This window comes from Hesperophylax consimilis, chromosome 19, assembly GCF_061612785.1.
Source record: "Hesperophylax consimilis isolate HC1 chromosome 19, BYU_Hcon_1.0, whole genome shotgun sequence".
Classification (NCBI taxonomy): domain Eukaryota; kingdom Metazoa; phylum Arthropoda; class Insecta; order Trichoptera; family Limnephilidae; genus Hesperophylax; species Hesperophylax consimilis.
This window is the reverse complement of record NC_142854.1, coordinates 1643036-1655959: the sequence shown is the minus strand read 5'-3', so window position 1 is coordinate 1655959 and position 12924 is coordinate 1643036. Positions and strand designations below refer to the sequence as shown.

Here is a 12924-nt window from a genome sequence, read left to right as displayed (position 1 = left end):
AATGATGCACAGACACTACATCAATTCGACACAGGTTTCCGTGTCAGTGAGTGCCAGATTGTGTTTCGTGAATGGTCGTGGAGGATAAATAGATTAGAGTTCATTCATAACCTGATATTGACGACATATGCTAGAGTTTGTGCATCGCATTTTGCAATTCATTGCAAAGGGTCGAATGGTGCATTGAGAAAGCATGCATTGCCGACACTTAATCTTCCCGTCATCGGACAATGCGTGGATTTGCCTCGACCTCGGTGTGTAGAAAACAAGAAATTTGATTATAACAATAATACAGGTACGAATCTCTCTTTGTTTGTTCCTAATGTATTGTATAACTTACGTTAATTTAACCTCAGAATTGTGTCTATTTTCGTTTTTAGTTATAGATCAGTAATATTTATTCATTTATTTTAATTGGAAGACGCGAAGACAAAGAGAGTATAGAAGCAAGTCTGTACGGAGTATTGATTTCTCTTTAGCATGACCTTGGATTTAAGAGGTAAAATGGGATATAGCACAATGGGCCTATGGCCTAAGTGCTCACGGGAACTACGTACTTAATTAAAATAACGGGGTACTTAATTATCCCGTTACAAGGCCTCGAGTGGAGTTAATAAAAGTACCAACTTAGGAAAGTTCTTAATTTCAATCAGGATTTAATAAATTGATTATTTTTTGCTCTATTTTTAAACATAATTTTCGACGTTGGTAAGTCTGTATAATGAATCTGTAAAAAATTACATCAAAATGGAGGCACGCATACTTTCTTAATTCCTTTTTAAAATTAATCATATTTTCTATCATTTTATCTCAGTAGATTCTGGATTTTATCTTATTAATGTTTAATTTATTTCTCAGATGTGGAAAATTCTGGATTACATGATCTATATGTTTATTGCAATCTTCATTGCAAATAGAGGGTGGATTGTATTCAAGTGGTGGCAGCGTATAAAGGAGCAGGAGATAATGTTACAGACGAGGAGGCAACGTAGCAACATGGCGAGGAGGGCGAAGAGGGCTGCCTTAACCCTTAGGAACCGGGAAGGATCTCAATGAATTGGTTGCCTGGACCGGCATGATTTTCTGAAATTTTGTGTCATTGTTTAAAAATTTATACAGCTGCCCCAAACAGGTTTTAAGTTATAAATTTTATTTTATGGCATTCTTAAATGTTGTTTTATTGTATATGTATATCGAAAATTAGGTTTTTAGTGTCTGATTTTGTGTTATGTTAAATGTAAAAGCAAATTTACCTTCAAAATGCCGCCACTCCAAATATAATCACTCATTGTTTATTTATTCATTATAATATCGAAGAATTTTTTCTTCACACATAAATAATATACCTTTATCAGTCATCTTATGAAAATTTATCTGCCGTTTGATTAACACATTGATTACAATTATTGATTTCTTATTACGCAGTCGCTTTTTTCCCCCGGCTACACATACACTTACAAGACATCGTGTCCATATTAGATAGGGTTACCATAAGAGTATTAAGCGCTGCGGACACTTTAATTATTAAAACTTCTGTACAGTATGATATATTTTAAAACATGTAGTAGGGCATAAGGCAACTTCACAGTCCGAACACCAATAACGTGTCTGAACGCGACGTTTTGGATTGAGTTTTGAGTGTTTGCAAACATAACACTCCCGGTAAACCGACTTTCTCTTAGAATTTGCGGCCTGTGGAACATCCGAAAGAAAATGTCTGGCAATTAGCCTCAGCGGATTTTCGCCAACTCGATTAACTCTTCTTGATGAGCCGGGAACATGATGTTTTTGAATGAGTTGCCTGATAACTTCTAAATGAAAATCTGTGAGGCTCACATCTTTTGTACGGAGAGAGTTATCTTTTCTGCCTGAGCGTTCGAGCGCCCTGGAATCCCATAGCGGGGAGATAGGGCTCGGGACGCGAAGAGCATCGCCGATGCGGCGGTGTCCGGATCGGCCCCTCGGACCTTGAAAATTCAGGTGAGGGATACGCGGAGATGTCGCGCCGGCTCGTACCCATATCCGCAGCAGGTCTCCAAGGTGAAGAGCCTCTAGCCGATAGAATAATGTAGGTAAGGGAAGTCGGCAAGTTGGATCCGTAACTTCGGGATAAGGATTGGCTCTGAGGGCCGTGGCGTGTCGGGCCTGGTCGGGAAGAGGTCATCGGCCGAGACGTGGAAGCCGGGCGGGGTCTCCCCGCGTGGTGCCCTCGGGTGCCGCGCGGGTGTGGATCTCCGTCACCCGGCGCCTCGCCTTGGCCTCCCCTCGGATCTTCCTCGCTGTGTGGTGCCGGCGTGTTCGCGCACGCTCGGTTACCTGTACGGCCGCCGGACGACGGTCAACTCAGAACTGGCACGGACAAGGGGAATCCGACTGTCTAATTAAAACAAAGCATTGCGATGGCCCTCGCGGGTGTTGACGCAATGTGATTTCTGCCCAGTGCTCTGAATGTCAATGTGAAGAAATTCAATTAAGCGCGGGTAAACGGCGGGAGTAACTATGACTCTCTTAAGGTAGCCAAATGCCTCGTCATCTAATTAGTGACGCGCATGAATGGATTAACGAGATTCCCATCTGTCCCTATCTACTATCTAGCGAAACCACTGCCAAGGGAACGGGCTTGGGAGAATCAGCGGGGAAAGAAGACCCTGTTGAGCTTGACTCTAGTCTGGTATTGTAAGGTGACATGAGGGGTGCAGAATAAGTGGGAGGCGGGAGCAATTCCTCCAAACGTGAAATACCACTACTTTCATCGTTTCGTTACTTACTCAGTTGGGCGGAGGGCGTGCGCCGGCGTTAATGCCGCGCGTCACGGGTTTTTCGCGCCAAACGTGTACGGGGCGGCGAGCCGCGGCGGTCTCGGGCGGTGTGCGTGCGCAAGTGCGCCGCCGTTCGTTCCGTCGCGTCGCCGCATTTCCCCGCGTGATCCGTTCTGAGGACACTGCCAGGCGGGGAGTTTGACTGGGGCGGTACATCTGTCAAAGAATAACGCAGGTGTCCTAAGACCAGCTCAGCGAGGCCGGAAATCTCGCGTCGAGCAAAAGGGCAAAAGCTGGTTTGATCACGATGTTCAGTATGCATAGAGACTGCGAAAGCACGGCCTATCGATCCTTTCGTATAAAGAGTTTTTAGCGAGAGGTGCCAGAAAAGTTACCACAGGGATAACTGGCTGGCAGGCTGGCAGTTTTTACTAGGAGAAACATTCAGAGTGGTCTTAGTCGGCGGATCGGTGTGGGCTGAAAACGAGCCCCTTTCAGCAGGCGTGCACTGGTACGCACAAACTTATTCATCTTTAGACTCAGTAAATTCATAACTCTACCGCCCCAGAGTAACTCATTCTTTCCATCTTTCGGCATCTAAATTAAACTTTAAATCCTTTTCGCGAAATTCCATTCAGATCCAAAATTTAAATCGGGGTAGATTAAATTAAACCTAGCCAAATGCCTCGTCATCTAATTAGTGACGCGCATGAATGGATTAACGAGATTCCCATCTGTCCCTATCTACTCTATCTCAGTTTCTACTCTCGAGTAGAGCGGTCACACTGAGCTATTACTCCACGAATTAATTTTGTAAAAAAGGTTTTTCGTGGGAATTTTCACACTTTTCACCAGAATTTTCACCACATTCTCTCATAGTGATATAAGTGCAGTGAAATTTCACCTTACGAGTGCTGGGAAGCCAGGTTTAGACCTGTTGTGTGTCTTTACATACAGTGAATTACAAAAGTGAAACCAATATAGTGAATACGAGTGAAACAAACTAGTTCCGGCTAAACGGATTTTGACAGTGGATAGAGTTACACTCTATCCGCAAAGTGTACGTTTAAAACAGTGATTTCGGATAAGTGCAAGTGCTTTAATCTCCAAAAACAAAATTATTGGTCGATAGTGTGGAGGGCAACGCGGCGTCAGGGCGGCCATCTTGGCCGGCCATCTTGGCCGGCCATCTTGTTTCCTTCTAGAAGGATCTCGATTGTTCTAGAAGCTTTCAAAGCTTCCATGGGACCACCCACACACATTTCCACAGTAAGTGACCCATCTTGATTTAGAACAATGTGCTAATGTGATTTCTTTCTCTATACAAGTGACGGCCATCTTGGTTTTAGAACAGTGTGCAATTAACACAAACATAGTGTATCAGTGTTGTGAACTCACATACAATTCCAACATCGCCAGTGATTATTACATTTTACATTACAAGGCCAATATTCACATTTTACATCACGCACAGACGTTTACATAGTCATCCGCCCCCTCCAGTGCATCGACCAAAATTACAGGAAAATCCGACTAACTTTCACTTCACTCATTACATTTCACGTAACGTTCACACGCACAGACGTTTATCCCCCTCCACCTCAAGTTTTCTTGAGAAAAGTTTTACAAATTTTTGTTCACGCACCAACATCACATCACCCACGCACCCACTGACAGTCCACTTCCCCCTCCCCTCGGGGTGTCCCACAGCGCCACCTTTAGGGGGCAAAAGTGCAAAATTCAGATCTCATCAAACAACTCTCCCAGTCACATTTTAGAGTAGCCGCTCACACCATTCTCAGCTGGCACGAAATTCCCGGGCTCTGCCCGCAGGACTCTTTCACTCTACGCACAAAGTCACACTTTCTCCCCGGTCGGCCTCTGCTTTCACGGACTCTGCCATTTGATCGACTCACTCATAGCAGTTTGGGGATAGGAAAAAAACAATAATGTCAACCTCAGGGTCTTCGGACTCTGAGTGTGAATCGATGAAAAGTTATGCGGCATACGTAAAGGCCTTTTCCTTGTCCAAGACCAGAAAGAGAAAATCTGACAATGGAGACAATGGAGAAAAAGTTGATGAGCATGCCTCAATGTCTGAAAATCCGAAATCTTTACTTGACCAACTACACACCATGATCCCGAACTCCTGCCCTGAACAAGTCAAACTCCTGCCCTCCCTATTGAACCTTAGAAGGATAGTGTCCATCATTACTGAAGGGAGCAACAAGCTCAACAAGAATGACAAGAGTGAAATCACGTCTCTGGTTGACTCCCTAATGGCGGACCTAACTTCCATATCCCTGGAACTCAATGCAGTAAGGACCAGAAGCGACACAATTGACCAGATTCTTGTCTCCCAACAGTCTCTTATAGTCAAAATAGACAAGGAAATCAGCAGTCCTCCAACCAGCATCCCCATCTCCACTACCGGATCTAGATCCTATGCAAGCGCCACAGCCACTCCCCCTCCTCTGTCCAAATCCATCATTACAAATGGTATCGAACGACCTGCCCCCCTTCTCCAGCCTACCATCCTATTCTACCCGTCCATCCCAGAGGGCAAAACATCAGAGGAAGTGCAGAAATGCCTCAACGAGATCCTCAACCCTCGGAAGGACGGATTCCAAGTGGTCCGCACACGGAAGATCAAGGGGGCAGGGATTGCTGTCCAAACCACCACTCCCGGAGGCATAGCTAACATCCAAAAGGCGATGGACCGACTGGCTGATAAGGGCATCAAAATGGTAGCTCCCCAGGGACGCCTTCCCAAAATCGTTATATACGACATCCCCCGAGGAGACTCGGAAGGAGACACCGCCTTGTTCGACGAAATATATGAGAACAATATATCAGGCAAGAGTGTCCTCTCTAAGGTCGACCATCTCAGAACCATGAGACGAGTCTCCCTGTTCGGGAAGAAAGAGGGAGCTACCATGAATATGGTAGTTGGTGATATGGTAGAATTATGGTGAACATGCCACCCAGAAGCCAGGAAGCTCCTCATTAACAGTGGCCTTTGCTTCCTGGGCTGGAACGCCTGCAGGACCCGTGACTACCTGGGAGCAACCAGGTGCTTCAAATGCCAGCAGTACGGCCACATCTCCAAGGTCTGCACCCAGGAGAGCTCCACCTGCAGACACTGTGCAGAGACGGGGCATGAGTTTGAAGCCTGTCCGAAGAAAAATCTGGTGGCTACATGTGCAACGTGCACTAGATTTAAGAAAGCAGCCAACCACCCGACAGGTGACAGACTCTGCCCAGCACTACAGGCTGCCATCAACGCGCAAGTCAGAATGACCGACTATGGTCAATAAATCCTCCCTTTCCTTAGGTCAGATCAATCTTCAGAGATCCCGGGCGACCACCAGTGAGGCGCTGAAGGTCATGTCTGACCTTAACATCGACATCCTGCTTATCCAGGAACAGTACACCTGGGGCGGTAAAACCCCTGTTTCTCATCCAGGTGCGGTGATTGAAACGGGAGTCGCGCCCGGAGCGGGGATTCTGTTCAACTCAACATTGATCAGCCCCCTTCTCCTGGCGGGTCTCTCTGACGAATACCAAACCTGTGTCTCAATCAAGTTTGGTAATACTGAGATCGTACTGATCTCAGTATATTTTAAATATGGGAACCCGGTCGGACCGCATATCTTGAGCCTGACGCGCGCCCTTAACGTGCTTAAAGGTCGGAACGTAGTAATCGGAGGAGACTTTAACGCTCGCTCCCCATTCTGGCACGATCATGATGTCAGAAATCGAACGGAACGTTCGGACGCCGTTGAAGACCTCATTGCTGCGCAAGGTCTTACTATCTTAAACGAGCCTAACTCGCTATACACATTTTCGAACGCCCATGGGGAGAGTAACATAGATCTAACTCTATGCTCTGGATCAGTTGCGGCCAAGATATCGCTTTGGAAGGTACACGAATCTTCAATTGCCTCTGATCACAGGCTCATTACCTTCAAGATTGGTGTCCAAAAGACTGGAGCTCCTAAATCCTCCTGGAGCTTCAAAACCAATTCAGCGAACTGGGATAACTTTGGGGATGCGCTACGTGATACTTTAAGGGGCTTTCACAACGTAGCAGCTAATGATCCTGACAATTTGGGGAACTTTTTCAACAAGGCCGTAGTATCAGCCGCAGAGACGGCTCTGGGAAGAATAAACCCAAAGTCGTCTATCAGGACGCCATGGTGGTCGAATGAGCTGACTTTGCTGAAGGCGGACTACAGGAGGGCCTACAGGGCTCTTGGAGCAACCAGGCGCGGTGGCTGCACGGAGGAGGAGGCAGCCGCCCGACAGGGGGCTCTCAGAGCTGCTCGAAGAGTTTTCAAGTTGTCCGTCAATTCAGCGAAGTTCGTCAAACTCCGTTTTGTACTTATACATCGCGTGGGCATTTATTAAAACTACATCGATTGTCCGAAACGCAATTTTTTTGTACCACTTAACAGTTTTACGAACACATTGCACGAAGGTTATCAACATATCTGACCTATCAACCCCCCCCCATATTTCTATTATAATTTACTATACAACTGGGTTTTACTATTGGATCCTTTGTTTTCCAATTCGCTTTTCCTGTTTCTACCATTGAAGCGTTGTGTGATGTGGTCAGCATATGAACGTCCCTTTTATCATGCCATTTGATTGCAAGTAGGCTCCCAGATTTTTTGCATTCCATGTCTCCTTTTTTTACATCACCAAATGGTGGTAAACATTTTCGCGTCTTTTTAACAGTGCCACAAGCATTGGTGGTTTTACTATGTAAATAACTAAATAAAAAAGGACTTGTATACCAGTTATCTGTGTATACAGTGTGGCCCTTTCCTAAAAAGTCAGCCAATAATGACACCACAACTTTCCCAGAAACCATCAATTGCTTCGATATGCCTTCTTCCACATTTGGTATGATAATGTCCGTTTTAGCTCCACAATAAATAACAAATTGTAAAATGAAACCGGTTTTACAATCACATAAAACAAATAGTTTGACGCCAAATCGATGTCTTTTTGCTGGGAGATATTGCTTAATTGATAATCTACCTTTGAATAATACCAAAGATTCGTCAATGCACAAATTCTCGTATGGATAAAAGAATTTTTTAAACTGACTGCACACCATATCCACAAAATCTCTTATTTTAAATGTCGTATCGCCCCTTTTTTGTTTTTCACTATCTGAAAAATGGAGCATGCTTAAAATGGATAAATATCGATCTCTTGACATGGTTTCTCCAAATATAGGCGATGAAATGAGCTTGTCTAGTGTCCAATATTGACGGATTTTTCCCTTCTTGCTTCTTGCCATTAGCATAGTCAGGGCAATGAACACATACATTTCCTCTGTATCAACATTTTTCCATTTATGTAAACTCGAATTTGGAGCAAATACTTTTTGTGATTTTACAGTATCAAAATATCTGTTGGTTTCGGTTGTAATGCAACCCACAACAGTTTTATTTAGGAAAAGTTCAAAAAATTCAACTTCACTACTCTCCTGATTGAGTTCACAATCTCTTAAACCAGATTGTTGATTAAAATTGTGTTCTTCAGGTTGGAAATTAATTCCATTTTCCCATATTGGCGAGAAATTCATAAAATTTATATCAGGGGAGGAATGTTCGTCCAAACCAGAAATGTCAATTTCATTATCTCCATTTTCTGATGATTCATCTAAACTCTCCAAATCTTCTGGAATATAGTCTTCATCGTCACTCATGGAAAAGTCCGAATCACAATCTAACACAAAGTTTTCGATATCTTCGTTATTCATTTTTAAGAATTAAAATCCCAAACTATTTATGTGAAATTATTGGAGATAATAAAAAATGGACCATGGAAGAATATGCACCGCAACGGAATATTTTTGAAGACACCCAAAGAATAAATGTTCCTAAATAAAATGGTATATCTAAAGTAATCACTTCACTAATGTAAATATTAACAAGATTATCTTATATTGGACAAAGGATTCCACATTTCTCAAACAGTTTATTATTAGCTATAAAGATAAAAAATTCTAATAAACAATTATGTTCACCGCAAGTAGCAATAACTCAGTCTGTAATGTAAACACACTCGCGGCAACGGGACGACACGCATACATCGACGCGCGTTACGAGACTGTATGCGAGTTAGAAGTGTGTCGTTCCGGCCGGAGCGAATCAAATGAGTCCGAGTCCGAAGGCGTTTGAATCGATCCGAGTCCGCAAAATAAAATGGATCGAGTCCGGACTCACTCTCACCTCTCGCTCTCAACTCTCACCTCTCGCTCTCGCCTCTCGCTCGTAACTCGCACCTCGAACCGAACTGTGTTTGGATTGTTGATCTGCACTGGTTGACGAAAATATTTTTCAAAAAGAAAGTTTAGTAAGTCTTAGTCAAAAGATAGCAACAAGCATTGCTTTTTCCTTTTGTTGGTCTGCATAGGGCAAATTTGCGTTCCAGTAAACTCGCGCCAACGTTACTTAGGTCTTATCTAGTCTAATTATTTAGCTTTGTGAAGATCATTTTTCAAACACAACATTAAAGCAGTTATTAGTATTTTAGCTGGGGGTCACCGCTGACGGCGCTGACTTTATTATTAACAATTTAATCAGCTGTATGAATACCTCAAAAAATATATACGCCGGACGTCCCCGATAAATTGGAAGCAGCGTATTAAGAAAACTAACATTTGATAAAAAGCATTAAATTTCTTGTGGCGCGTCATCTCAAGTCTTCTATTGGCTGTTAAATAATCAAGTTACAACATTGCGTTTGAGTGAAAGGTTTGTGATCATATGTTTATTTTGGTGGGGAATCTAACCATCTGTACTGTATAAAGGAACGACGAGGCTTTTGAATATACGTCATGAATATTAGTCATAAACGAAAATCAACCCTATTCAATAGTGTAATATGTGGGATTTTTCTTTAAAACATCAGCTTCATCCCAGAGCACCTGCAAGAAGTTTCGGAACAAGGTCTCAAGGGTTCAGGGCGTTAAGTAAGGCACCTCACAAATTTGCAAACTCAATAGGTCATTATTGTTTTTATTATTATAACAATAAATAACAAAGGTGATACTTTTTTATTGTTGTGCATTAATTACTCATTGTATTAGTATTAGAGATAATTTTTTTTAAAGTAAAAGTAGCAGTTTTCGTACTCGTAGTCGGGTGAAGGCGAACGTACGCAAAAACTTAAAGCAATTTGTTCCGTAATGTCTGCAATAAATAAGAGAAGTGAAATCTGGAAGCATTTTTCGGTGTTACCTACAAATACAAAGAATGCGAAATGTGAATATTGTTCTGATATTATTAATTTTAGTGGGTCAACAAGTAATTTATCACGTCACATGAAACGCAAACATTCAACAGTGCCCGTTGTAAAAAATATAATGTATTCCAGTAGGTCCGGGGCAAACAGATTAATTGTGCCAGCTTGTAAACCTACAATGTATAATAGTGTTAGTGCTAGTGCCAGTACCAGTGTCATTACTTCCTCATCAGTATCGCCACCAGGACAGCCACCAGCAATACCCGAAAGCGAGCCTTCCACTTCATCAGAACCAGCTACGAGAAATGTTCGTATTATCAGTGGTGCGCAAACTTGTATCGCGGACTACGTCACCGTAAAAAAACCTATTTCTGTGCATAAATCAAGAGAGATTGATAACCAATTACTGTTGATGATAGTCAAGGAATATCATCCTTTTAGCCTCGTAGAAGATCCTGAGTTTAAAAAATTAATAGCCTTATTATGTCCAAGCTACAGCCTTCCATCTAGAAAAACCATCAGCAAAAGCCTATTGCCTAAAATGTACAATTTAACTAAAGAAAAGGTAATAATGGTTTTGAAAGAAGCAGAAGCCGTTTCCTTGATGACGGATGGGTGGACCTCTCGCACCAATCAAAGCTATTATGCTCTGACATGCCATTTTATAAACAATCAAACGCAACTGACTTCTGTTTTGCTGGGGTGTATTTCGTTTGACGAAAGGCATACCGCAGAAAATATTTCAATATTTTTAAAATCCCTTGTGAAGGAATGGAGTTTGAATCTAAAAATATCAGCCGTTATATCAGACAACGCAGCTAATGTTGTAAGTGGAGTTCGTCTGTGTGGTTGGCCCCATTTTGGGTGCTTTGCCCACACCATAAATTTAATTGTTCAGTCTGGGCTGGAAAAAATTAAACCAACTTTAATTAAAGTCAAAGCAATGGTAGAATATTTCAAACGCAGCTCCCATGCTTTGGCTAAATTAACAGCAAGACAAAACGAGTTAAACTTGCCGCCCTTAAAATTGATACAAGACGTCGTCACGAGATGGAATTCAACATACAATATGCTGTCGAGGATTTGGCTGCTGAGGGATGCTGTTGTTTCAACGTTGGTCGTGGAACAACCATTATTGCTCTCCATGACTCAAAACAAATGGATTATCATAGAACACTCCATTTTAATTTTAAAAATATTTCTTGACGTCACCAATGACGTCAGCAGTGAAAATAATGTAGCATTTTCCAAAGTGATCATTTATATTCAGGCAATGCATGACCACTTGAATTCATACTGTGCGAATGGAAGTAATTTTCCAGTTGAAGTATGTGAAATGGCGTACTTCTTAAATGAAGAAATTATAAGGAGGTTTTCGAAGGTCCATAAAGACAAAATAATCAATGAAATTATCTTTTTGGACCCAAGATTCAAGCAATACGGAGGGATGACTGAAAACCAGTTTAAAATTACAAGAAATGAAATTGAAATGAGGGCATCGTATATGACATCAATTACATGTAATGTCGAAGAAGAACTAACGGCGACGACGAGTACAAGCGATTCTTCTCCATCATCGGTACTGCCGTGGTAAGTAAATACTTATTTTATTTTATTTTAAATAATCAATAATATTTTTATTCAATTTTTAAAAGCAGTTTATTTATCGACAATATCTGATGTGTAATTATTATTACGCATGAAAGCTGTTTCGCCTTCTGAAGGCATGATCAAACTATTTTGACGGCTTCCTTGATCGAGCGGTTAAAATCCTGGTGAGCGCAAGTAAGTTTAATTGATAGAATTGTGTCATTTCCCAATTCAATCATATAAAAATAATATAAGGTATATTTATATTTGCAGCTCGTTCCAGAGTAGAAGATACTTTAGTATCGCTCTGGTCTAGGACCACCTTTCAGAATTGAAACTTTGCTTGAAATGGCTTTAGCCGTGTTTGGTGATTAGGTCTGAAAAGTCAGGTACTTTCCCACATTCCTCTTCCCCATCTCCTTTCCCTCCCCACTACCTTCAGCCTCACAACATACCCCAATTGGCGATACCATAGCCTCACTGGCTCCAGGCTCCTATATTATCCATAAAAAGTTTGTAAAGTATAATAATATGTAACTAAGTGATGTTATTCTAATTATTATAATGATATCTATTGAAAATATGAGATTTCCTGTTTTTACTTATTAATGGCGTTTTCGTTTTCTAAGTGTTCGAGTGTAGTGCCTGTATGTGTAGTGCCTGTAAGTAAGTAAAAAAGCAATAAAATGTGAAAAATAGTCCTAAGTCCCAACTACTATGGCATCCTGGTTGGGGTATGTTGTGGGGCGAAATAAATGGGGAAGGGAAGTAGATGAAGTAGTAGATACATTTTGGAAGTACCTGGCTCTTCAGATCTAGTCACCAAACACGGATAAAATCATTTCAAGCAACGTTTCAATCTCGAAAACTGAATATACTAACGTGCCACAAATACACTATTACTTATTTAATTGTTGTGGTGGTTGTTGTGATGATTGTTGTGGTGGTGGTCACATTTGATAATTTTGGTAATTACTATGTTTTTAGTTACGACAGCAGCACAGCTGAATCTTCTTTATGGAAAACATACGACAAAACAGTCAGGACTGTGATGGCTCCGACTGTTTCTAACTTCAAAGCAGCTGCATTGCTCGAAGTAAAAAAATACATTGAGGAGCCCATCATGAACAGAAAGGAAGATCCTTTGAAGTGGTGGGAAGAGAGAAGGCGGGTATATCCCCGTCTTTATAAAATTATGAAGACCAGACTATGTATACTACCGACTTCAGTCCCATGTGAGAGGTTGTTCTCCAAAACCGGAATGATAATTAGTGACAGAAGAAGCAGGCTGAATCCTGAAAAGGTATCT

At 41.9% G+C, this 12924-nt stretch overlaps 1 protein-coding gene and 1 pseudogene across 1 annotated transcript in view; one reads left to right on the top strand and one right to left on the bottom strand.

The window, feature by feature from the left end:
- The window catches only part of LOC149414623 (box C/D snoRNA protein 1-like), a 76093-nt gene that overhangs the window by 18310 nt on the left and 44859 nt on the right, over positions 1–12924 (bottom strand). The window lies entirely within an intron of this gene.
- LOC149414624 (large subunit ribosomal RNA) lies at positions 2058–3489 on the top strand (annotated as a pseudogene).